We start from the raw sequence: 25,811 nt of genomic DNA, 5'->3' as shown, positions 1-25,811 counted from the left end.
GGAAATGCTAGCCTGTGGTGGGTTATGATGAAGGAATGGCATGGAACCAGTGGAAGTAACGGTTTCTTTTGGAGTGTTAACAAAATGTTGCCCAGTGAGAGAACACATGAGGGAACAAGTCCAGGGAACATGGTGGCATTCCCTAGAACTGGCAGGGTTGGGGAACCAGGAAGGAGAATTTAGAGTTTGGGATACTTCATTTCCAGTCAGAAAGTTCTGGGTTGATTGATGGAAGCCTGGCACAGTCAAAATATCCCTTGGGGTCTTGTGTTGATTCCCCCCATCATAGTGCAATAGCTGAATGTTTCCAATTGGCCAACACAGAAGACTTTGAATAACTGAAGCTCCTAGATCTGCTGGGTGGGACCATGGTGATAAAGTGTTGTCTTTGGGCAAGGTCCACTCTCCTTCTCTCTTTTTTTTTTAAAGACTTTATTTATTTATTTGCCAGAGATACAGGGAGAGAGAGTGTGCACAGGCAGACAGAGTGGCAGGCAGAGGCAGAGGGAGAAGCAGGCTCCCTGCCGAGCAAGGAGCCCGATGTGGGACTCGATCCCAGGACCCTGGGATCATGACCTGAGCCGAAGGCAGCTGCTTAACCAACTGAGCCACCCAGGCGTCCCTCTCCTTCTTTTTTTCCAGCGCTTCACCTAAGTATTGGGGAGACTGATGCAGGCAGGCAAGCGGTCCTGCTTAGCGGAAGGAGAATCTACTCAGGACCTAAGGTGAATTTGTTTTATCCTCTCCCTAGCCTCCCCGTTTTCCATTAATAGGATGGACCTAGCATTTGGTCTGCTATTTATCTCCCAAGAAAGTGTAGAGAGAAAACCATGTTTTTTGGTAATGTTGCAGGATATAGGACATTATAAGCATGTATAAAGGCACCAAGAATTGTGTTCAAAATTACTTGCTTAGAACACAAAATGAATTTTCCTCCAGAATCTATTTTGCATTGTTGGATGCAGATAATTACTACAGTCCTCTAGTATTAATGTGCAGATAGAGTTATAGATGCTTTAGTTCGAATGGTATAGGTTTACTCTTCCCCATGTCTATTAAATTCTTATTTTATCAGCTAATAAAAATGTAGGGTAGAGGGACCATTGTCCCACAATTAGGAACAGAGACTCTGGAGGGAAGACTTGAGGGTACAGGGGACACTGGCAAAGGCAGCCCTTCATAGGCTTGGGCTGTTATAAGTCAGCAAACTTAATATGTAGTGTGTTGTATATTATCTATAATATATGGATATTGTGATATATATATATGATATAAGCTATAATATATATAGGTTATATGTGTGTGTATATGTGTGTGTTTCCTGTAACAAGATACAGGATGGAACCCCTGGGGTTTGCTGTGGGTGGCCAGCTTCCCATTTTAGACTGGGGGTTTAGAAATATTTCCTTTTTGCCTGAACTGCTGAGGTGTCTGTAGGGGAAAGACAAAAACAGATATTGCGAATTTGAGCCCTGCCAAAGAGTTAGTCCTGGGATCTTGGAAACTTTGGGAAAATGTACTTTTAAAAGACGGGATCTTGAAGAATTTTAGGACAAATATTTCTTGGTCACACTAAAACCAGCTTAGTGGGACCTTGGTGTTGCAAAATCAAAGATCTTTTTCTTCTTGGAAAGGATAGTTTTCAAATCAATTAGAGTCTCTAAAAAGCATAAGCTGTTCTGCAGAATAATGTAGACGATTGTCTTTGTGGGTAAGTTGTATCTCCACAGATTATTTTCTTTTTTAGGAAAAAATTTCTCCCCCCATACAGATTTTGATAGCCCTCTCACTAAAAATGACTGTTGGCTCCTGATAAAGGCATTCCTCAGCCGGAAGATCAGGAGCAAACCCCAGACAAGGCTGATAGAGGGACCCTGAGTTGAGACCAAACTGAGTACTTAAGACTCGTGTGAAGGGCCCACGAGAATGTTATTCCAAACAAAATAATCCAGCCCTAAGTAGCTTGCGGATGGTGGAATCCTGGGCTCCACCAGATGGGAGAGATTTGGGGTGAGCTACCTTGAGGTCAGGGGACTGAGTTTTCTCTAAGAGTGAAAATCCCTATGGTCAATCACCCAGCAAGGGGGGAGATCCAGGGGTGGAGAAGGAAAATGGAGGTGATGTTGGGGTACAAAGAAGATGGAACATTGAAGACATGACTTTTTATGGAAAGGAGGGATTACTAGAGGCCCTTCTAGCTCCAGTCATAGAGAGGACACAAAAGAAGGTGGAACCTTGGGACAGGTTTCATGCTGGTGGACAAGAGGTAGGAGAGTGGGGGGGATCAAACACCTAATTAGATTCGGGGACAATGGAAGCACCCATTGAGTTTGCCCAGGCAAGGTGCTTTCTGTTGACAGAGTTCATCATAGGGATGTTCCGAGGGTTGCTTTGAATGTGCGAGTCCTGCAAATCTTTTGTTAAATTTATGTGTATTTCATATTATTTGTTATTATAAATGGTATTGTTTTAAACTTCATTTCCAGGGGCCCCTGGGTAGCTCAGTGGATTAAGCCTCTGCCTTCAGCTCAGGTCATGATCCCAGGGTCCTGGTATTGAGCCCCACATTGGGCTCTCTGCTCGGCAGGGAGCCTGCTTCTCCCTCTCTCTCTGCCTGCCTCTGCCTACTTGTGATCTCTGTCTGTCAAATAAATAAATAAAATCTCTAAACTTCATTTTCCAATTGTTCCTTGCTACTACTACTACTACTACTACCACACACACACACACACCATATATATATCATTATATATATAATTGATTTTTATATATTAATTTTTCATCCTGAAACCTTGCCAAATTCACTTATTAGTTCTAGTAGTTTTCTTGTATTTGTTCTAATCTTTCTGACTTTGGTTCTTTTAAAATACCTTTTATATCTCAGGGTACCTGAGTGGCACAGTTGGTTGAGTTTCTGACTCTTGGTTTCTACTCAGGTCTGATCTCAGGGTTGTGAGGTTAAATCTTGCATTGGGCTCTGCACTCAGCACAGAGTCTGCTTGTGTTTCTCTTTCCCTCTCCCACACTGTACTCTCGCTCTCTCTCTAAAATAAATAAAATAAATCTTGGGGAAAAAAAAACTTCTATGTCTCTATTTAGCTTGTTCTATCTTTCCTCTATCATCTTGAATATATGGTATACAGTTATAAACCTTCTATTGTCTTTTTTATTGTCCTTTTCTATTGACGCTACCATCTGTATCATTTCTGGGTCAGTTTCAATTGATTTTTTTCTTTTCATTATGGATTGTGTATTTCTTCTTTGTATGCCTGGCAACTTTTGTTGGATGCTAGACATTGTGAATTTTGTATTATTTGATATTATTTGGTAATGGATGTTTTTGCATTCTAACAAATAGCCTTGAGCTTTGTTCTGGATGCTGTTGTTTAAAAACAGTTTGATCTTTTTGTTGTTGTTGGTAAGTAGGTTCTATGCTGGGTTTGGAGCCAAATGCAGGGCTTGAACTCACAACCTTGAGATCAAGACCTAAACTGAAATCAAGAGTCAGACTCTTAACTGATTGAGCCACCCAGGTGCCCCGGTTTAATCCTTTTGGGTAAGCCTTTTTAGGTGAGATCAGAGCAGGGTTTATTTAAGATTAATCTGTCTTCAGTTGTGAGGCAAGGCTCTTTTTAGTACTCTGATGCTTCCACTCTGGGTATTTGGAACAGGTACTGATCCTGGCCCTGTGTGTGGTGTGAGCATTATTCTCTCTAATCTTTTAGAGTGGTTCTTTTCTTGGCCTTGGGTAGTTTATTATACACATGTGCTAAGTAATACTCGACTAAGTACTCAATGGGGACTGTCTATGGAGCCCCAGACTTGTCTCTCCATGCAGCACCCTCTCGTATCCCCTGTACTCTGGCCAGTGACCTCTAGCTGCTTCTGCTTCCCCAGACTCCTACTCTGTATCCTCAATTCAGGGAGATGGATGGACTCAGCCTGGATTTCCCCTCCCTATGATGCACACTGGAAACTTTCTCCAGACCATTTAGTTTGGGAAGTCAAGTGGGCTCACCTCATTTCTTTCCCCTCACTCCAGGACTACTGCTCTTTGTTTTCTGATGTCCTATGTCTTGAGAACCATTGCTTCATATCTACTATCTGATGTTTTAATCGTTTCGGACATCAGGGTAAATCTAGTCCCTGCTGTTCTATTTTAGCCAGAAACAGGAGTGCTCGTCCACCATCTGAAAACCCAAGCCCACAGAACTCTATTGAATTTCTGCTGGTGAAAACTAGTCCTGTAGCTCCACTTGGCTAGAAGAGGGGTGGGGCAATCTAGTTTCTGGCTGAATGATTACTTCCCAGGAACAACTCTGCATTAGGAGGGGAGGCACAAATTTGGGTGACTAACTAACCATCTCTACCACAGTGTTCTTCCCCTTATCTTGGAGATGAGCAAGCTGAGGCCTGGTGGAGTGAAAGAAAGCTTTAACCAGGGGAAATTAGGATGTGGTCAGAATGGAGTTGCACTTGTAGCTCCTACAGGCTTGTCTTCTAAACTGTGTTTCTGTGCTAGGGATTCAAAAAGTCATAAAATCAGCTGACCTCATCCACTATCAGAGCCAGGAGGGGCTTTGATTGTGAGAACAAACCTCTCACTATTCAAAGTGGGATTGCATATGTGGTGAAAGAAAATTTTAAAGCAAAACAGAGTGTCTATGGAGCTTAGCTTTGTTTTCTTTGTTTGACTAAAACCTCAAGTAAGAGAGGAGAATGTAGTGGGAATAATTAGCCACAACGGGTGGTATAAATCCAAGGAGAAAAATAATTCATCAACTTTAAAGCAACTCATTTAAAACTGTGAGTGTAGTTTATTTGACCTGCATTTGGGAGCAAATATTAATGAAGAAGTAAAGGCAGCTTATGGCTTTCTCAGTTCTTTCATTTCCCACTAGATGTCTTTGATAGAAACTAATTATCAATGCTCTTGATTTAATTTGGAAAAAAATTGGATGAAGGTTTTCCTTTAGTCCCAAGTCAGTGTTCACAACCCAGGAGAACTAAAATTAACCCCTGATCCTTCCACAGTAACTGCTTTAGCCAGTGAAGTCCAAGGAGTCCACTTTAGAAGATAAGAAAAATTATGATTATTATTATGGTGATTATTATTTTTTAAATAAAAATTTCTTGTGGGAATGCAGGAAGACTAGAGGAAATTTTCCCAGTGCTTAAGTTGCTTTTATTAAACCACTAAGCAGATACCACAAAACTTTCATTAATTGAAACCCAACTAAATTGAACTCATTTTTATCCCATATTCTACTTTGAAGAAAAAAGTCAAAGGCAAGAAAGCCAGATACCATCAGCAACTTATCTTTTTTTATTAAAAGATTTATTTATTTATCTAAGGGGGAGAGAGAGAGCAGGGGAGGGGCAAAGGGAGAGGGAAAAAGAGAATCTCAACCAGACTCCCTGCTGAGCATGATGCCTAACACAGGGCTCGAGCTCAGGACCCTGAGCCAGAATCAAGAGTCAGATGCTCAACTGACTATGCCACCCAGGCACCCCTGTCAGTACCTTATCTTAAAATCAACTTTCAAGACCATACTTAGGATCCATTACCCATATCTCAGCAACATACAGTTTCTATATTTTCTCTGCAGTATGTTCCTAATAATGATGTTCTGCAGGCTTATGTCTTCACTTCTCTCTTTTTGGTAGACTAGCATTGGGATTAAGAGTATGGGTTCTGGATTCAATACTAGTTCCATCATTATGAGTTTTGTGATGTCATCTGTAGAATAGGAAAAATATTAATACCTATGCATAGGGTTGTTTGGATATTGAATGGGTATAGGTTGTGTGCTAGAGTAGTGCCTTGCCAGCTACTCTATGGAGTAAGTGCTCAATATGTTTTGCTATCATTATTATTATTATTACTACTAATAATATCTTTATTTATTTTTTTTGAGGGAGAGAGAGGAGGTGGGAGGGAGGGGCAAAGGGAGTAGGAGAGAGAGAGAGAAACCCAAGCAGGTTTCACACCCAGTCTGGAGCCCCATGCAGGATTCCATCTCATGACCCTGAGACCATGACCTGAGCTGAAATCAAGAGTCAGACGCTTAACCAACTAAACCCAGGTGTCCCTCTGATGGTATCTTTAGATGACACTTAGCCTTCTCTACAACCACGACTTCAACTTTCATTTGTATCTAATACTGATAGCACTCGAAATAAATATAAAATTGTATGTGTGTATCTAGAACTATGACTTTGTCCAATGTTTTTACTGTTTGCTGGACTTTTATTTCCATTGACCTTCACCTTTGAGAGACTCATAATATCATTTCTAAGTAGTCACCTGTATAGATAGGGTTCTAAATCTCCTTACATCCCACTGCAGGGGACACCTGGGTGGCTCAGTCAGTTAAGTGTCTGCCTTTAGCTCAGATCATGATCTCAGGGTCCTGGATTCAAATCCTGTATTGAACTCCTTGCTCAGCAGGAGCCTGCTTCTCCCTCTGCCTGCTGCTCTCCCTGCTTGTACATACTCTCTCTCTCTGACAAATAAAACCTTTAAAAAAAAATCCCACTGCAGGATGGTATAATGGCATCTACAGAGAACCCGTTGTCATCAGTCTTGACTACTGCTGTCTGCCGGAGAAGCCAGAATCTAAACATCCAGCAGACTAGGCCTCCCTTGCAAGTGGCTTCCACTCAGGCCCTGGGCCACTCAAGGCCCGAGTGTCCCTCTCCCCACCAGTAAACCCATCATGCCTCCTCTCTCTGTGATCCTTGGTACCATCCAGGTAACTTCTTCTCATCTTTATAGCTCTCTGCTTTGATTCCCCACTCCCCTCCCCACTGCTCTCCTTTCCAAGACTTCCTTGGTCCCTTAGGAAGCAAATTCTCTGCATCCTCAACCTTTTCACTGAAGATTACCTCTATATCCATTCCTTAACTGAAACCAACCTCTTTCCTAAGGATACTGCTTCTCTTGGTAGCTTTCTCAAATGGATAATTCTCATTTTCTGACTCCACCCGTGCTTCCACAGGGGAAAGAAAAGCCCTGCTTTCTTCTAGCCTGCACCATAGGGCTACTCCTCTGGTTGTATCACTAGCTGTCTTCTGGACATATACCCCTCATTCAGTGAAGACACTGGTGGATGGGGCTCATCTTCCTAACTTCCACTCTAGGTCTGGCTCATCTCTGAGAGCTTTACTGTACTCCTCATCAGCTGTACTTTCCAAAAATATATCACGTATCCTATCGTGACCCATACCTATCCCATCCCAGAAACAATAAGTGTAGACATTCCACTGTTGACCGGACCTCTTAATTTCATGCCTGTCTCATATAATTACTCCTATTTTACATTTTCCTTGATCATATGGCCTTGTTATTATAGTCTTCCTTGAGTCTCTTGATGCCTAGGTCTTCCCCTATCCACCGTTCACTTTATATCCCACCCAGTTTGGGCCTCATGCTTTACTGTTCCACATCTTCCTTGCCAATTAAATTCCTTGCCCCCTTTTCTTTTTCCACTATGTACACTCTAAAAACCCTTGGATCATTCTAGTGTCTGACTTCAACTTGCCTAAACTGGGGACTGCTTCACTGCTGAAGAAAATAGCATTATCATGGAGGCTGGTACATTCTTCACTTGGGTTTTTCAGCCTTCTGATTCTCTGAATTAGCTATTTCAAAACTTTTTCATTCTACTCAGTGCCCTACAGTACTCAGCATTTCAGGCTCTCACCTCCTACTGCTTTCTTGCCGACACCTGTCCAGCCACAATCAAATTTAGCCACTTGCTAAATCTTGAACATGACTCTGATGGTGGGTTTATGTGTCAACTTGACTAAGTTATCATTCCTAGTTACTGAAACATCAATATAGGTGTTGCTGTGAAGGCATTTTGTAGATTGTAGATTAAAGCTCATAATAAGCTTACTTTAAGTAAGGGAGATTATCTTAGGTACTGTGGGTGGACCTGATTCAATGAGTGAAAGGCCTTAAGAGCAGAACTGAAGCTTTCTTCAGTTCTTCAGTTCTTGCAACTTTAGCTCATTCCTGTAAGTTCTAGCTCACCATCCTGATGGCCTGCCCTACAGATTTAGCACTTGCCTCGCCAATTTCCTGGCTGTCTGCTGGACTTTTCTTTCCATTGACCTTCACCCCTGACAGGCTCACAATATCATTTCCAAGTAGTGATTTCAACATCTTGCTTCAACATCACATAAGCCAATTCCTTGCGATAAATCTCTTACTATATATCTGATTCTACTTGTTTTATTTCTCTGCTTGAATCCTGGCATGGATTTTATGCCCTGAAAGTGGGTGCTGCTCTAACAAATACCTAAAAATGTGGAAGTGGCTTTGGAATTGGGCAGTGGGCAGATGCCAGAAAAATTTTGAAGGGCACGTTAGAAAAAGCCTAGATAGACTGTCTTCAGCAGACTGTCAGTAGAAATATAGATGTTAAAACTCTGCCTGTGAGGGCTCAGGAGGAAGTGAGAACTCCTTCCCTGTTGTGGAAAAGTCCATATTGTCTTGGAGAATACACAAATGACCATAACGAAATTGTTGGTAGAAATTTGGATATTAAAGGTGCTACCAGTACGGATTCCGAAGTAAATGAGGAACACATTTTTGGAAACAGGAGAAAAAAGAATCTTTGGCAGAAAGCAGCCAAAACAACAGAGTTGTGTCCTACAGTTTTGTGGGAAGCAGAACTGTTAAACAATGAATGCAGGTATTTACCTGCGATTCCCAAGCAAGATGTTGAAGGCATAGCCTTCTGTGAATCAAGAACTTTTAAGAAAAATGAAGAGGACTTGATTTGGGAAATTCTCAGGTTATCTAGACAGCAAAAGATGTTAAAACTAGGAGATTTACTATCAGGGAAGCTGTGCTTTGGAGAGAAAGCAAAGCGTGTGACTGGGCAAACTTTAGTTAGTGTCTAGGATCACGGTTTAAAGTATTCAGTCATACAGATGACTCTTTGAAGAGATTAGGTGTGTGACTCAACCTTCTCCACAGAAGCCAGGAACAGAGAAAAGATAACCGGGAGAAGCCTGTGGAAGGGTCTAATGGAGTCAAACGGATCCCCAAGACATACACAGGAGGCAGGAGGCCCGCAAGGTTTCTGAGAATGTCACACCAGTGGAAGCACCACCAGCTTGACCTAAGAAGACAAAATGAAAGAGAGCTGTAGAAGTCCCCAAATTCTATGGACAGGAAGCAGGTAAAACTATTCAGCTGCAAACACATGCTACCCTTCATGAAATAAGAAGGATGGCTCAGAAAGTAGAACCTTGGGTCCAAAGCGTAGAGTCTCAGGCCACAGGATGTTATTTACAGGTCTTGAAAACTAATGGTGTTTGCCCTGCTGGATTACAAGATGGTCTAGGACTAGTGATGCTTTTTTCCATCCTTTTCCTTCCTTTTTGAATGGGAATGTCTCTACCTGGCAGCCTATGATGGTCCCACCCTTGAATTTTAGGAACAGATAGATAACTTGTTTTCTAGTTTTACAAATCCGTAGGTAGAGAGGAAATTTGCGTCAGAATCGATCCTATTCAGAGTTCCATCTGTATTTGACTTAGATAATATTTGAGATTTTTGAGTTGATGACACCTAGATGAAATTGTGGACTTAGAATTGATGCTGTATAGGATTGAGACTTTTAGGTATGTTGCGATGGCGGTACATGTATTTTTTTTTTTTTTTTAAGAGTGCATGCACACACCCATGTGCAGTGTGCAGTGGGGGAGGGACAGAGGGAGAGAATCTTAAGCATGTTCCATGCTAAACAGGGCTCCATCTCATGACCCTGAGATCATGACCTATGCCCAAATCAAGAGCCAGATGCCTAACTGACTGAGCCACCCAGGCACCCTGGATTACATGTATTTTACATATTGGATGAATGTGGATCTCTGGGAGCCAGAGTATGGACTGTGGTAGGTTGAAGAATGGCCTCCAAATATATGCAGGTTCTAATTGCTCAACCTGTGAATATCACCTTACAGCGGCAAAGGGATTTTGTAGTTGTGACTGAGGATCTTGAGATAGGGAAATTATCCTGGATTGTCTTGGTGGGCACTAAATGTAATCACAGTTGTTTTTAGAAGAGGAGGGAGATTTGACTACAGAAAACAAAGTAGGAGATGTGAGGACGGAAGCAACAGGTTGGAGCGATGAGAGAAAGAAGAAACTTAGGCAGCCTGCAGAAACTAGAAGAGGTTCAGATTTCCCCTGAAGCCTCCAGAAAGAACTAGCCCTGCTGACACCTTGACTTTAACCCTATGAAACTGATCTTAGATGTCTGCTTCCAGAATTTAAAAGAATAAATTTTGTAGGGTTTTTTTTTTTTCAAAGATTTATTTATTTATTTTAGAGAGCGAGCATGAGCGGGGCCAGAGGGGGAAGGTGACAGAGACAGAGGGAATCTCAAGCAGACTCCCTACTAAGCATGGAGCCCCATGTGGGGCTCAGTCTTACAATCCATGAGATCGTGACCTGAACCAAAACCAAGAGTAGGACACTTATCTGACTGAGCCACCTAGGTGACCCAATTTTGTGTTGTTTTAAACCATAAAGTTCATGGTCATTTGTTACAGCAGCAATGGGAAACACAGTGTCCAATCTTAGAACTTCTGCACTCTTTGTTCCTCTTCAAAGACTCTTCCTCCAGATTTTCATCAAATTCCTTCATCATATTCAAATACTTCCTCATACTTCCTATTCTTAGTGAAGCCCACCTTCACCTGTCTGTTGGAAATTGCAAGCTGCTCTCTGCCTCCCTGTTAGGCATTTTCCACCTCTTCCCTCTACTTTCTCACAGTATTTATTAGCAATAATCGTGCCTCGGATAAACCTCATTGGCTACGATACTGCCACTGCGCAAAGCTCTCTCACAGTATTTATAACTTAACACACTAGATAATTCATTTATTATGTTTATTGTTTATTACCTATTTTCATATGCCAGAATTTAAACTCCACAATGACAGGAGTCATCCCTTTTTTCATTAATGTATTCCAAGTACCCAAGACAGTGACTGGGCATAGTAGGTACCCCATAAATATTTGTGAAGTGAATAAATAAAACCTCCTATCCAATCGCTTCATAGTTTCTCCTCAGTAGATCTCACTTCCAATTTCATGGGAGAAAATAGAAAGCTTCCGAGGAAGCACCATTCTTTGATCCTGACTATTCATGGTCTTCTCTCCTCTCTACCTTTTACAACAGAATAGGATATTCCCCTCTCGTTCAAGGTAAATCCCTCCACCAGTGTCCTGGTTCCTACCTACTCCCACCTACTTAGGAAGATGCAATATAAGTTATCCCCTTTCCTACATTATCATTCTTTACCTCTCCTTTTTCTTGGCTTTTCCCTATCAATATTTAAACATGTTCATGTCTGTCCCAATCTAGAAACATCAGTCGTCTCTTGACCTTTGTCCCCTTCCTCTATCTGTGGCTCCTTCACTGCCAGACATTTAGAGTTGTCATTATTGTAAGCTCTACTATCATCATACTACCCATTTATTCCTCATCCCTCCATCTGGCTTTCACCCACCATCCTTCAACGAATCTGCTTCTGCGAAAGTAGAGGATGACCTCTTTCTAAATTCAAGAGACCCCCCCCTTTAATCCTTATCTTAGATGAGCCCTTGGCAGCATTAGGCAATGACTGCCACGCCCTCTTGAAATAATCTTATCCTTTGCTGTTTTCAAGAGCTACTCTTCGGATTCCCTCTGTTTCTCTGTACTTTCGCAGTTGTTCCCCCCCCCCCCCTTTTTAATAGACTTTTTTTTAGAGCAGTTTTAGATTCACAACAAAATTAAGCAGAAGGGACAGAGAGTTCCTCTTTACCCCCTACCCCCACACATGGCTAGCCCTTCCCCCATTATCCATGTCCCTCACCAGCATGGCACATTTGTTACAATCCATGACCCTACATTGACACATTATCATCCAAAGTCCAGATAATTTATATTCGAGTTCACTCCTGATATTGTGCCTTCTATGGGTTTGGACAAATGTGTAATGGCATGTATCCACCATTGTAGTACCACAGAGAATAGTTTCATTGTCCTAAACATCTGCGGTCTGCCTAGTCATTTCCTCCTCCCCCAACTCCTGGCAACTGTGGATCTTTTTCTGGCTCTTTATTTTGTGCTGTGCAGTTAGAATCACACAGTGTGTATGTAGCCTTTTCAGATTGGCCTCTTCTTAATATTGTTTCCTCCATGTTTTTCCATGGCTTGATAGCTCTTTTCTTCTTCTTCTTCTAATAATAATAATAATTATTATTAGTAGTAGTATTTTAGCATTGAATACTATTTCATAGACTGGATGTACCACAGTTTTCGTGTCCATCTACCTACTGAAGAACATCTTGGTTGCTTCCAAGTGTTGATAATCACAAATAAAGCTGCTATACTTATCTTCGTACAAGTTCTTTTGTGGACATAAATTTTCAACTGCTTTGGATATATACCAAAGAGCACAATTGCTGCTGGCTCACAGTAAGACTATGCTGATAAGAGTATGTTTAGTTTTATAAGGAACCTCCAAACTGTCTTCCGAAGTAGCTATTCCATTTTGCGCTTCTGCTAGCAGTGAATGAGAGCTCTGTTGCCATTACATTCTCACCAACATTTGATACTTCAGTTACCTTTTTAGTATATGTGCTGCCGAAGCGAGCACTTCAGTTACCTTTTTAGAGTCTTCTTCTTTCCTGCTCCTAAAAGTTGTTGTCTCCCAGAGATTTGTTCTAGACGAGCTTTTCTTTTCATATCATACATTCTTCGAAACACACAGGCTTCAATGACCATCTCTAATCCAATTATTCCCAAATGCATTATTTTATCAGATGTGTGCCAGCTGCTGTTATAGGGGCTGTTGCTAGAACAGTGAAGAAGATGGACACATTGCATGGATTTTCTACCTGGGGTGGAAAATCCTTCTGTGGAAGACAGAACTTAAATGTCTTCTGTGGAAGACAGAACTTAAGAAAAAATTTAAAAGCAGGGTGCTTGGGTGGCTCAGTTAGTTAAGCATTTGCCTTTAGCTCAGGTCGTGATCTTGGGGTCCTGGGATTGAGTCCTATGTCTGGCTTCCTGCTCTACGAGGAGTCTGCTTCTCCCTCTCCTCCCTGCTCACGCTCTCTCACTATCTCTGTCTCCTTCTTTCAAATAAATGAATAAAATCTTTAAAAAAAAATTAAATGGTAGGATAAGTTAGAATAATAGAATTACTTTTTTTTTTTTTTTTTTTTTTTAATTTGAAAGGCAGAGAGACAGGCAGAGGGAGAGGAAGGGAAGCAGGCTCCCTGCTGAGCAGACATCCCAATGCAGGACTCAATCCCAGGACCTTGGGATCATGACCTGAGCCAAAGGCAGAGGCTTAACCCACTGAGCCATCCAGGTGCCCTAGAATTACTTTTAAAACTAAATCAGGGTAACAGTAGACAAGGTAACTAGGAAAGTGTAGGGTGGGAAGGCTACTTTGAATAGAATGTCAGAGAAGACCTCTTTGAGGAGCTGGCCTTTGAGTGGAAGAGGCCCGTGACCCCGTGGGCCAGGTAAGCACAGACTTGGGCACAGAATTTAGGGGGGGCACCAAAATCTCAATAATCAAAATAAATACTATTTTAAGGAAATATTTTTTTTAAAAGCAAAATTAATGTGTAAAAAAACATAAGGAATAAGATATCAAAACTTTAAATAAAAGAGGATCAGTAAGGTGAAGCTAATCAAAAATTGTTTAAGATTATCACTTGGTCAGGAAATGTTATCAAATATGGCAATTCTCTCAATTGAAAATGAGATCATCTAGGAAGAAATTTTGAACATATTCTTGGTGAGTTTGCTTCTGTTGATGCCAATAAATTCTGGTTTGGGTATAAATAAAATGTTTAAACTTAAAATAATGTGAGTTTTAATAAACTTTTAAAGTTTTTGATATTTTTTCAACTACTTTAATGCTCTGGAAAAATATTAATCAGTCAAAAAATACATGAAAACATCGAGAGGGGAGCATATTTCCCCTCTGGTCTCAGACTTCTGTATGGCTCTGGACAGCCCTGGAGCTGAGGCCTGAATGACATGGGGAAGTATGGGGAAAAAATGTGGGATTCGATCACGTGTAGACCAGAGAAAGACGTGTGGATGTTTTTCCCAGTTGCCTTAGGGGGTCGTAGAAAGGTTTTGTTATAGTTTTTTTATTGTATTGTAGTTGACATTTAATAGTATTATGTTAGTTTCAGGTACACAACAGAATGCAATATTTATAAATATTGTGAAATGATCATCACCACAGTAAGTCTAGTTCACATCCATCACCACACAGCATCACAATTTCTTTTTCTTGTGATGGGAACTTTTAAGATATACTTTCTTAGTAACTTTTAAATATGCAACAGAGTGTTGTTAACCACAGTCATTATGCTGTACATTTGCATCTCATGACTTCTTTATCTTATGACTAGATGTTTGTACCCTTTGACACCCTTCATCCATTTCGCCCTCTCCTCCTCCCCACGCCCTGTTTCTGGCAGCCACCAATCTCTTCTCTGGATCTATGAATTCAATTTGTTTGTTTAGATTCTATATATGAGTGAGATCATACAGTATTTTGTCTTTTTCTGTCTGACTTATCTCACTCAACATAATAGCATCAAGTTCCATCCATGTTGTTAGAAATGGTAGGACTTTCTTCTTTTTTGTAGCTGAGTGATATTCCATTTTTACCTATATACCACATTTTCTTTATCTATACATCCCATGGAGGACACTTAGGTTACTTTCCTGTCTTGGCCATTGTGAATAATGCTGCAATGAACATGGCGGTGCAGATCTTTCTGACTCAGTGTTGTTGTTTTCTTTAGATGAATATGCAGAAGTAGAATTTTGGTATTTCTATTTTTAATTTTTTGAGAAACCTCCACACTATTTTCTATAATGGTTGCACCAATTTACATTTGGCTCACAACTTGGTGGCAATTATGGTAATAGCATTTACCTGTCCACAAATGAGCTCCATGAGGACAGAGAATGTATCTTACTCGGTATATATCCCAAGCACACTGGCTGAGTCTCTCTATGTTTTTCATTTCAAATTCTGATGGGAGAGAAAGGTTGCTTATTACCTTGTAGGTAGATTGTTTTATGCCCGACCTCACTGGTCGAGATCAATCTATACATTGGCCGACCTTGGATCAGGTGCCCATTTCTGGTACAATTAAGGCTATCCCTGGCTCAAGAAACGCATGCCATCACTTGAGGACTATGGGTGCTTAAGTCTCCTTATAAATGGCCAGTGATCTTGTTAAGCATTCTGACTGACATGTCTGGTATCTATAATAGCTTTGGAAGAGGGAACCAAACTCAGTTAGCTCACCTTCTCTTTATTTCATAACATTTGTTCTTACCAAAAGAGAGTATGTATTTGGATCAGGTGGTTACCATTCAGTTGAGAGTACTTTCACTGAGCAGAGTTTACCCGCCAGTCCTCAGAGGTGGCTGGCCTTCCTCAAGCCGAGCGGATGGGTGGCCTGTTGTTTGTATTGATAATCTGGTTCCTTGTGGCCCATGTGTGTTTCCTTAACTGGAAGCACACATAAAAGAGTGAGACAACACAGGAGAGGGAGAAACCTTCTTGGAGCTTACTAAGCTTTCTGGAACTCTCTGGTCTGCTTATTTATCAGGCATCATGGGAAAATGAGGGTTCTGCATCAGTGAGTCTTCCAGACAACTGTATATTCCATTTTAAATGACAACCTAGACAGAAATTCAAGGCATCTTATGAGAATATTTCTAAAAAGCATTTGATACTTTCTTCTTTCATCAACTAAGAACTTTGAGTGTTATTTAACCTTCTCAATGATGCTTTGATGACTTGATTATGTACATCGGTCATTGGGTCAAGCCCTCAGGGCCCCTTGAGTTGTGAAGAGCTGTTTGCTCCAGCACTAAATGGTCTCAGCCTGCTGATTTTTATTAGTTTTGTATATGCTTTTAAGCATTATCCAATATCTTTTCTAGACTCTGATCTTAGCCTAACGTCTTTTCCCTGCTCTGTCCTACTCTCTTCAGATGTGCTGTTCTGAATTTATTGTTGGCTGAGAATCCAGAAAACCAAGACTGGGATGGGTGACTGTCGAGTGTTGGATAGAGGAATTCTCTTACCCATAAGAATTATGACTTTTCTGCTGGGGTGCATGTCTTCCTTCCTTCCTCACTTACTTTCACATCATGTCTCAGATTCCTGTGGCCTGTGTGTTAACTATGTTCTGTTCTTAGAAGTTCTAACTGAAAATCATAGAGTCAAAATCTAGGTTTGAAAAAAAATCTTTTTTCCCCCATTTTAAAAATTGTGGTAAAATACACCTAACATAAAATTCACTATCTTAACCATTTGTAAGTGTATAATTCAGTGGTAGGACCACATTCACATTGTTGTGCCATTGTGGCCACCATCTATCTGTATAACTCCTTTCACTTTCTAAATCTCAAACTCTGTCCCCTTAAATGTTGACTCGCACGGGCTCCTTCCCTCAAGAGCTTGGCAACTGCCATTCTACTTTCTGGGTTATTTTTTCTTCTTTCCCTCTCTCCTATCCTCCCTCCGTCTTTCCTTCTTCTTTCTCTCTTTCTTCCTTTTTCTGTGTCCTTAGATTTGAAAAGATCTTTTAATGTAATCTGGTTGCACCTTCCATCCACATATTTTAGGTTCTCTCTAGAACATGCTCTGACCTTTGTCTATTATTCAATAATCTTTATCATGGCTTGTTTCCTCATATGTTAAAGAAAGTAAGGTAAAAGGTTGACATTGTAAGCTTTCAGGAAATGGTGATGGTAACAGAAATAATGAAAATAATCATACCTTCCTTGCCCAGAGACAATAGTCTGAAAGCTGTGTAAAATGCAAAAGTTGTGTGGTTTTGGACAGAGATTTCTATGATGTAGACAGAGGGCTTATTTGAGAAGGCTGACGCAGAGGCATGGGAGAAAGATGGGAGTCACTTTGAGGCTCTTTAGTGGAGAGACAGGCCCAGGGATGGAAAGAAGCCCAGGAGCAGAATGGCCATGGGCTGATGCAGGAAGATGAATGGGCCTAGTCAGCTTCTTCTGTGTAATGACCCCCTCCTTTCTCTGTTCCCCTTCTCATGCTGGGATAAAAAGGAGCCAATCAGGTGGTTGTGTGGGTTTCAGTGGCTGAGTAAGCAAGGCCCCCAACGCCAAGCTTGGCCGCAGTGTCCTGGAGAACTTCCTATCTGTGAAGAGGAAGGCTTGGGAGGAAAACTGACCTGTTGTCCAGATTCTGATAAGAGAACAGAATTAAAGTCATATTTCAAAGGACCCAAGGGAGCTCGGGTGGGGGCAAAGATTGTTACGAATGATGAGCAGAATTTTGTACACCCAGCAGATATTTACCAGCTGTATCTTTAAAGAAGGATTAATCTTGGTCTTCCCCAATGTTCCTCTGCCTGGCCTTACACACTTAAATAGAGAGACCGTATACCCTCTCTAGAATGTATTCTTGGAATAGTAGACCAGGAGAATTAAGACAAAATAGCCCAAGTTAAATCACACATGTAGTTATAAAATCATAGACCTCAGGTGTAAAGGGCTTTGAAGGTTTTCTAATTAACTAGATGCTAACCCCTGCATTTCAAATTTAACAGTAAAGATGATAGACTGTCTCTTTTTGAGCATTTCTAGCAGCAGGGAATTCAGAACATTTTTAGGTAGCCTGGGCTGGCCTAGGACAGTGTCAGAGATTGTTGTAAGAAATCTGATTTTCGGGACTTTTCATCTCTTGATGCTTGCTTTGTCTGGGAGGATAACTCCAGTCCTTTATATGCCAGACCTAAAATCTGTGGGCAGCTCTTATGGTCTTTTCAGGGCTGAACACCCCAAGTTTTCAATGTTTGTTTTATTCACTTGGTGTCAAGCCTCTTAACTCTGCTAGCCATTCTTCTCCAAGGAGGTTTTGATTGGATAGTGTTTCTCCAGGTAGTACCCAGCGTGGTCTGACTCAGCAGAGAAGAGCAAGAGGTTCTCTTCCTTTATGACAGATTGGTAACTTCTGAGAGCACATCTTAGGATCACATCAGTTTTGGAGTTCATAATCAGTTGAATACACGTTGCTGGTGCCTCTGGGCTTGTCTTACTGATTTTTAGAATGCAACCAGCTCTAATCGCCCATTGTATGTTACAGGGGTCATAGTCCCAAAGTGTTAAAGAGCCAAGAAGGGCTGGCTTCTAGATGACATCAGAGAGCAAACAGAACTGGACAGAGGATAGTGTAACTCCACACAGAGAGCCCAGGCTCTGTGTGTGTCACTGAGGACGGAAGCCTCTTCAATTTCATCCCAAGGCAAATTATAAGATTGGTGAGTTTCTTACCAGGAAGGGGAGTAAAGTACTAGGAGCTCTAAGTAGAGGTTGACTCGTGGCAACTTTTTATTGGTGAGTAGGGCATGAAGACAAGGGACAGAGGGGGCATTCTGAAGGTCAGTTCTTAACAAGAGCCAGGGGATGATTTTAAAGTGTCGTGATGTTATTCTGACAGCAAAACAAAGCAGTCAAGAGACTGGAAAGCAAATTAGTTTGGGTGGTCTGATTATGGAAAATGGTGGAAGCTGGAAATAAGGATGGTAACAGCAATAATTAAAATAGTCGCTCAGTTAAAGACAGGCCAAGTTTCCCTGTCTTTATCCTACCTGGTCTTTCAAGGAGCTGAAGGGGGCTGTTTGTCAACATGGATTAGGGCAGATTTTCACACTGAAAAGTTATTAAAGTTGGCCTATTTTCTCAGACTGAGAAAATTTGGGGCCTGAAATCTGTTATCTCTCCCTCCTAGTTTCCTGTCATCTGCTGATTTAATAAGCATATCACCACTGTCCTCATCTAAGTCATGCAAATGTTTAACAGAGCATGCACGCCAAGGACAAATAGTTCTGTGGCATGATCTAGAAGCCTCCCTTTGGGTTGACAGCCATCTATTAATCACAAATTTTTGAGAATAGCCATCCAAGTGCTTACTAATCTATCCAATGGTACCAGCATTTAGCTCACATTTCTAAATCTTGTCCAAAGGAGCTAATGAGAGACCCCGTCAAATACCTTACAGTTTAGTACGTGTTTTTGCAATTCTCTGTGCCAAAAGCAGAATGGAAGGTAAACTGGCATGATTTATTCTCAGTGACCCCATTCTGACTTTTGGTGATCACTGCTTTCCTTTCGAAGTGTGTCCACATACCACCTCCCTTAAAACGCACTTTGAAATTATTCTAGAGACTGCCATCAAGCCTTTTGGTCTTCAGCTTATGAAGCATTTTCCCTACATTTTCTGGAAAACTGGGGATATGTTGAGTCCTCTCCAGTCAACTGACACTCCTTTCATTCTCCATGGGTGTTCAGAAGATATCTGTAGCGTTTCAGCTTTAATTGCTTCTACACGATGCTGGTGGCATAATTTGTGTAGACTTAAACTCACGGAGGGCAATGAGGTGTGTTATAATAACCAACTTCGGTTTATCTATTACAATGTTCGCATTCTCTTTTATCACATGAAGATTGATCTCCCTAGGATGAAATAGGAAGAAAAATATGAACAGAAGCCAAGTAGTTTTATTTCTATCCGTGATCAATTAACAAGAACTTCTGCCCCAAACATGAAGACCTCCTTATTCTTCTTGCCTCTGACATACCCTTTAAAAGCTGTTTTTATCATTTTATCATTTTTATCATTTACCATGGACATTTATCAGCACTAAAACCCAGAAAAGTGCTTATACCGTTTTTAAGGGTGTCTGACTTGATGTTTTTGAAAAAATTGTGAAAATGTCTTCCACCCAATCACTGTGAGACCCAGCTGCCGTCAGCTGATTTGGGCAGTCCAAAAGATCCTGCCCCCTATGTAGAAGAAATACAGTTTTACTACAACTACTACCATCATTTGCTCAAGCTGATGTATGTGGGTGTCTGTTCTTTATCATAACCAAAGCAACCTAACCAGAACCAGTAGCAACCATTCATCCATCCAGTGAAGTTTCAGAGAGCTGTGTGCCAGGGCCCCCTGAAACTCTCTAAGACTAAAATCCCTCCCTTCTTGTTTTGGCATTTTTCCTCTTAAAAATCCCACAATTCAGCATGTGACTGTCCTTAACATTTCCATTATCAGATAATGGACATCACCTGATGTCCATTTTACGTATTTGCTCTATCCAGTCTAGGAGTCCTGTGTCCTTTCATATGAGCTTCTAATATTCTGTATCTGTGCTGTCCCAACTGGTAGCCTCTAGCTTCGTGTAGTATCAGACAGTTCTGATATAGAACATTTCCGTGATCCTAGAGTTCTGTTAGACTGCACTGCTGTAGCTGTTCTTTGAGCCCTTTGGAATTTTCAAGCCAGAAAGGCGGGTACATTAGACACACACAGAACTGGCACTTGCCAGAGTCCTTACAGGCCATCAGAATTGCATTTATGGGAAGGCTTTATTGCGGTGGGCTCCTGAGACTGTCACTTTTAAGGTAGTCCATGTGCTTGGTTTGGACATTCCTTTAGTGGTAAGTGATTATAATGAGCATCAGCTCCTTGGGTTTCCCCAAGGAACCACGGTTTGCATATCAGTGTGAGCAAATATTCCCCAGATCCCATTGGTGGTCATTGTCATTTACCATGCCTAACAAAATGTTGGCACCTGCAGACACTCAGAAAGTTTGTCTGAAGGAACAAATGAATTAAGACAGGTTTCTTTAGTCCCTGAAAAGCCCAAGAAAAGCACCTTGGGATTAGGAAGGAAGAAAGGAAGGAAGGAAGATCCCACCATCTTTGAATTTCTCTCCTCTATCTTTGTCTCTCTCCGTCTGTGCCATGGGAGCCGCAGAAGCGGACTGGAATGAGGTTACAGAGGAAATACAGAGAAGGAAGGAAGAAGATGAGAAGGAGAAGGAAAGGAGTATCACAGCAGAGGGAGAGAGTCACAGCATTTTAAACCTCGAAAGGACTGCAGAGTCCAGTTGGCCTGAGTCCTCACATCACCTATGAAATATGAGCATTTCATTTGGCGTTTAATACAAATCTGCTGAAAAAAATGAAGCAGTGAGGTCGAAAGACATAGGTTAAGTGACTTGTCTAGAGTTACAAAGCTAGTGAGTGTGAGAGCAAGGGCTAGAAGCCAGCCCACCTATCCAGTGATTTCCCACCATCACAGGGTGGCTAAGGGAGGGGTGAGAAGAGAGAGGGCGCGGGCAAGGTGGGGGGGGATGGGTGAGATGAGGGGCGACCTGAGGGGAAGGAGAAAAGATAAATGTGTCTGTCAGCTGTCAGGCTCTCTTGTGACTTTATTCGAAGCAGAAAAAGGTTCCATGGTTGCTTCATCTACTCGATCTGACCTTCACGGTTTCTCCATCCCGACAGAGACTTCTAGTTGGCAGGAGACTCTCCTGGACTTCACTATGCCACAGTGGACTGCATGACCCCAGGCAAGGCATTGCTTGACTAACTTACATGACCAGGTTGTATTTATTTAGTAACCACTGGTCCCTCATAAGTTTGGTGCAGATCCAAACTGATTTCTGAAGCAGCTCAGTGTTCCTAGTTTCACCTGCACTAGAATATAAAAACACACTGACGCAGAATTTGGCCAGGATTTTGAGCAGAGCTCTCAAGCGAATTTGTCCCATTCCCTCCCCAACTGATCCTTCCGACAATCAAGCCCTGGAGCAGGTTTTTGAAAATGGTTCACATTTGCTTTACTCCTCGTCTTGAGAAGACTCTCCGGGTCAAGAACTTGGGCGTTGGAGGAAGGAGCTGGAGGTCATACAGAGCTGGTTTCAAATGTAAACTGTCACGGGGTTGTGTTACCCTGCGGAGGCAACTTACTTTCTCCGACGCAATTTTGATAGGAAGAGGAACATGGGAGGGCGGCGGAGACTGTCATTATCATGTGGGGCCACAGCACCTGGGAAGCATCACGTGACCAACATATGTTAATTACAAGGGTGGCTCAGAGTGTGGAGCCCTGGGTTTGAATCCAAACACCCTGCCGTTGCAGCAGTGTGACCTGGGGACAAGCTGGTTGATTTCTTTCCAGCTCGGCTTTCTTATCTGTGTCACAGGATTACGAATTGAGATAATGCATGTAGCACGCTTAGCACAGAACCTGGCAAATGACATAAACGTCGGCTCTCACTAGGATCTCCTAACGCCCTGTGATTTCTTTATCTACACTGCATTGTCCTCAGGGGCACCAAGCAAGCCGGTTTAAAAATCCTTGGCCAAAAACATCTGCCAAGTGGCAGCATTCACACCACACTTGGCGATAAATGTCCTTACTCCAACCCAGCTTCAGCTGGGCTAAGCGAGGCCAGCATCAGGTTTTATGGGTCTGACGAAGATGTTTGAAATATAGTAGGAGACTGTCAAAGAATACTTAGACCCACTTCGAAAAGGGGCCGTTCTTAATTTTCATCTTTCCTGCAAGTCAGAAAGATATATACTCTCCAAATAAAGGCAGTTTCCTCGTCCTGAAGTTATGGCAGCTTTGGTCATACAATAAACAGCACCCTGTCATAAGGACTGCATAAAACATGGTCTGACAGTTCTTTAAAAGTAAAAAGAAACACGACTGCAGCCGATGACCTTTCCTCCAAGGGCACAGCTGTTTTGTGTGGTTGGAGGGACCCATGGTTTCATACTTAGGGGCTACGATATATGACTGGCTTTTCACAAAGTGTTTCCATGAGAAATTACAGTACGTTCTAAAGGGGAGTTCCAATTGTGCTGCCTTCGTGTTAGGCAGGAGCACTTCCCCTCCCCCGCCTTGATGTTTTCCAAATGACATCGCGCTGAATACTCATGATTAGAGAAACTTCTTTAGTAGGTGAAGTGTAAGGGGTCTTGAGAATACCGGGCATCTTCGATTTCCTGGGGGATTTTAATGATGGGCCTTTTTTTAGGGTTATCGCCTTGGAGGACTTCTGCATTTATGAGGAGTTACCCCCAGACCCAGTGCTTCTGTGGGTGAGGACTGGAAATCTCCGGGAAAAATGTAAAATAATAGCTTTGTTAGAGATGGTGGGTGATTTCCATTTTCTTGAAAAATGTTTCTTCCTCCTGTAAAATGTTATTTGTGCAATGCATTGAAATGAAATGAAAAAGCGATATCTAAAATTTCTAATTGTGCATGCGTTGTGTGGGTGAGAATGGACCTTTTTCTTCTTTTGTTTTCCAAGTTTTCACATGTTTTATTTACTTCATAATGAAATTAACAAGAAGGGTTGCATCTCCATTTCATTTTTTGATCTCCCCGTATGTATCGGTGGTTACTAAAACATTCCTGTTAAAGCACTGTATTCTCTCCCCCCCCCCATCAACCTCCCATCCTCTCCAATCTCTATCCTCTAAATTAGAACACTAAGTCCCTTGAGATGGGAGTTTGGCAATCTTTCTCCCATAATGGGGGAATGGGGTGGAGAATGGGGTGGAGTATATGCCAATTACTGATGGCTGTTGTTCCAATATAAAAATGAGCTCTCCTTGCCTGGATCCCAAACCCTGCTACTGACCTGCCAACAGCAGGGCATTGAGTGCAAGTCCCAGTATGGTGGGAGATTTGTTCTGATTTATCTGTGCTCTCTCACCTCGTCCCCTGAGTCACCAAAGCTGGGCATATGCAAAATGACTGGCTTGGTTTAGAAATACAAGCGGAGACCCTGGAACAGTTGACTTATTGGTAATTAGACCACACTGGTATTGAACCCATGACCTCAGTCTCATTAGAGCTGCGTTTGGGCCAACCGGAGTTGACCAGAAACAGATTCGAAACAGTGAGTGATAGAGGTCTTTGGTGCAGGGTCAAAGACCTACTTACACTACCCAATATCATAAGTGGGTTCTTAACTCTGCCATCTTAAAGGAGCAGCCACAGATGGAAATGGCCAGATGGATAGGTCACTGCGCTCTGCTTCATAGATGTGGCTTGTAGAGCCCTGCTAATCTGGCCAACTCCCTTCAACTGCATGCATCTCCTTGTAACTCAAGGGTTAACAAAGAGAGAGACAAGTGTTTTAGCAGGACTCCCGGCTCCCTCCTTTCAGTTGCTAATGGCTGATAGTAACAAAAACAAGGGGATTAAAGCCCATTTCTTTAGGAATGATTTCCTTTGAAATGACACTCCTCTATTTAAAAATATCCATGGTTAATCATTATTTTCACTCTTTTGCTTTTTTAAGGAGCACTAAAAACAGGCGACTTGTCTTCATTTTGTACAGAAAAGGAATTTGTTTCCCCGTGGTAGAGCAGGGTAAATGGAAAAGGCAGGACAGAAGAATGATGAGAGACACTTTGTGTGAAGTCAATGAAATGGAATAGAAAGAGACTCCAAATAGAACAGAATTTTTTGTGATAACGCTGGCCTTTCACGTCAGTGGGAGGAGAATGGATTACCTGAGAATGACTAGCCATTAAATAAAGGTAAATTTCTGCTCGAGGCCACATCCAAAATAAAGATTTAAATGTGAAAAAAAAAAAAAAAACCAAACCCACAAAACTTCACAGTTCTAAGAAATAATGAAATAAATATTTTATAATCTTGGAAGGTCTTTCTAAGGGTTCCAGAAAGTACAAAAATCATAAAGAAAAATACAGAAGATAATTTGACTTCATAAACATTTATCATGAAAACTTATGTATACCAAATACTAAATAATATTAAAAAGCAAACGGGGAGACAATATTTTTGGTGCCTATGAAAGAGTTAATCACAAGATATTTATCAGTGGAAGATATAATAATAAAACATTTAGAAATCAACAAGAAAAAGAGGAACAAGTTAATTCAAAGCAGACAAAAGAAATGAACATCACTTTATATAAGAAGAAATGTGAGTAAATGGCCAGTGAACCCATGGAAAATATATTTAACTTCCTTGGCAAAAGTCAAGAATTGCACATTTTAAACAACTGAAAGTTAATTTTTCTTCCAAAAAATTGGCAAAGATAAAAATGCTGGCAGTGTTACAGGGAAATTAGTGCTTGATTTTATACCACTTGTGGCCATGTAAATTGCTATAACTTTTCTCAAGGGATATTTGGCAATATACAGAAGAAAAGCCTTACGATTTCACTGTGCTGAGACCCAGAAATTCTACTAGTGAGAATCAGTCTGAAAGGAAAAATCATGGATATGTGCAAAGATTTTGCTTTTAGAATGTTGATCAAAGCCTCTTTATAATAACTAAAAATTGGACACAGCTAAAGTCCCCGACAATAGAGAATCAGTTAAATGTACCATAATGTATGGTGCACAATGGAACTTCATGTAACCTTATCATGTTGTAGAAAAAAATATATTGCATGTCACTATTATCTTGCTCTGAAATATTCAGTATTATCTTGTTCAAAGAACAGGTAGCTTTAAAATTTCAGTAGTAGAAAGTTATATGTTACATATGCATAGGAAAAGATAGTAGATTAATACATATCATAAATATTAAATTATTAAAATACTTTTCTCTGGGCATAGGAATAATAGATAATTTAAAAATGTCTCCTTTTATCAGTTTTTTTTTTTGTTTGTTTGTTTGTTTTAGAGTGAACATGTGTTACTTGGAGAATAAAAGAAAAAGCAATATATTGCTGGCACAATTTCATCCCAGAAATTAAATGGGATAATGTATAAGAAAGTTCCTAACATAGGATTAGAAAGATAAGGGGACCTTGGGACTTAAGATTTGAATTTCAATCTAAAGAGTTATCACGTAGTCCAAGAATTTACAGTATTCTGTTAAAGACTGACTTCCCTAGTTCGTGGGTTGAATTACTCTGTTTCTTTTG

The 25,811-nt window shown here is 41.2% G+C and overlaps 1 long non-coding RNA gene across 1 annotated transcript; it reads left to right on the top strand.

Moving 5' to 3' along the window:
* The first annotated feature begins 496 nt into the window (after positions 1-496).
* LOC309863966 lies at positions 497-25,343 on the top strand. The gene is made up of 3 exons (XR_014311319.1): positions 497-725; positions 8,990-9,194; positions 24,210-25,343. It is a non-coding gene; the product is annotated as an uncharacterized lncRNA (long non-coding RNA).
* Positions 25,344-25,811: the final 468 nt, after the last annotated feature.

This window comes from Mustela nivalis, assembly GCF_964662115.1.
Source record: "Mustela nivalis genome assembly, chromosome: 4".
NCBI classification, from domain to species: domain Eukaryota; kingdom Metazoa; phylum Chordata; class Mammalia; order Carnivora; family Mustelidae; genus Mustela; species Mustela nivalis.
The sequence above is the reverse complement of the archived record's forward strand: the minus strand, read 5'-3'. Positions and strand labels throughout refer to the sequence as shown.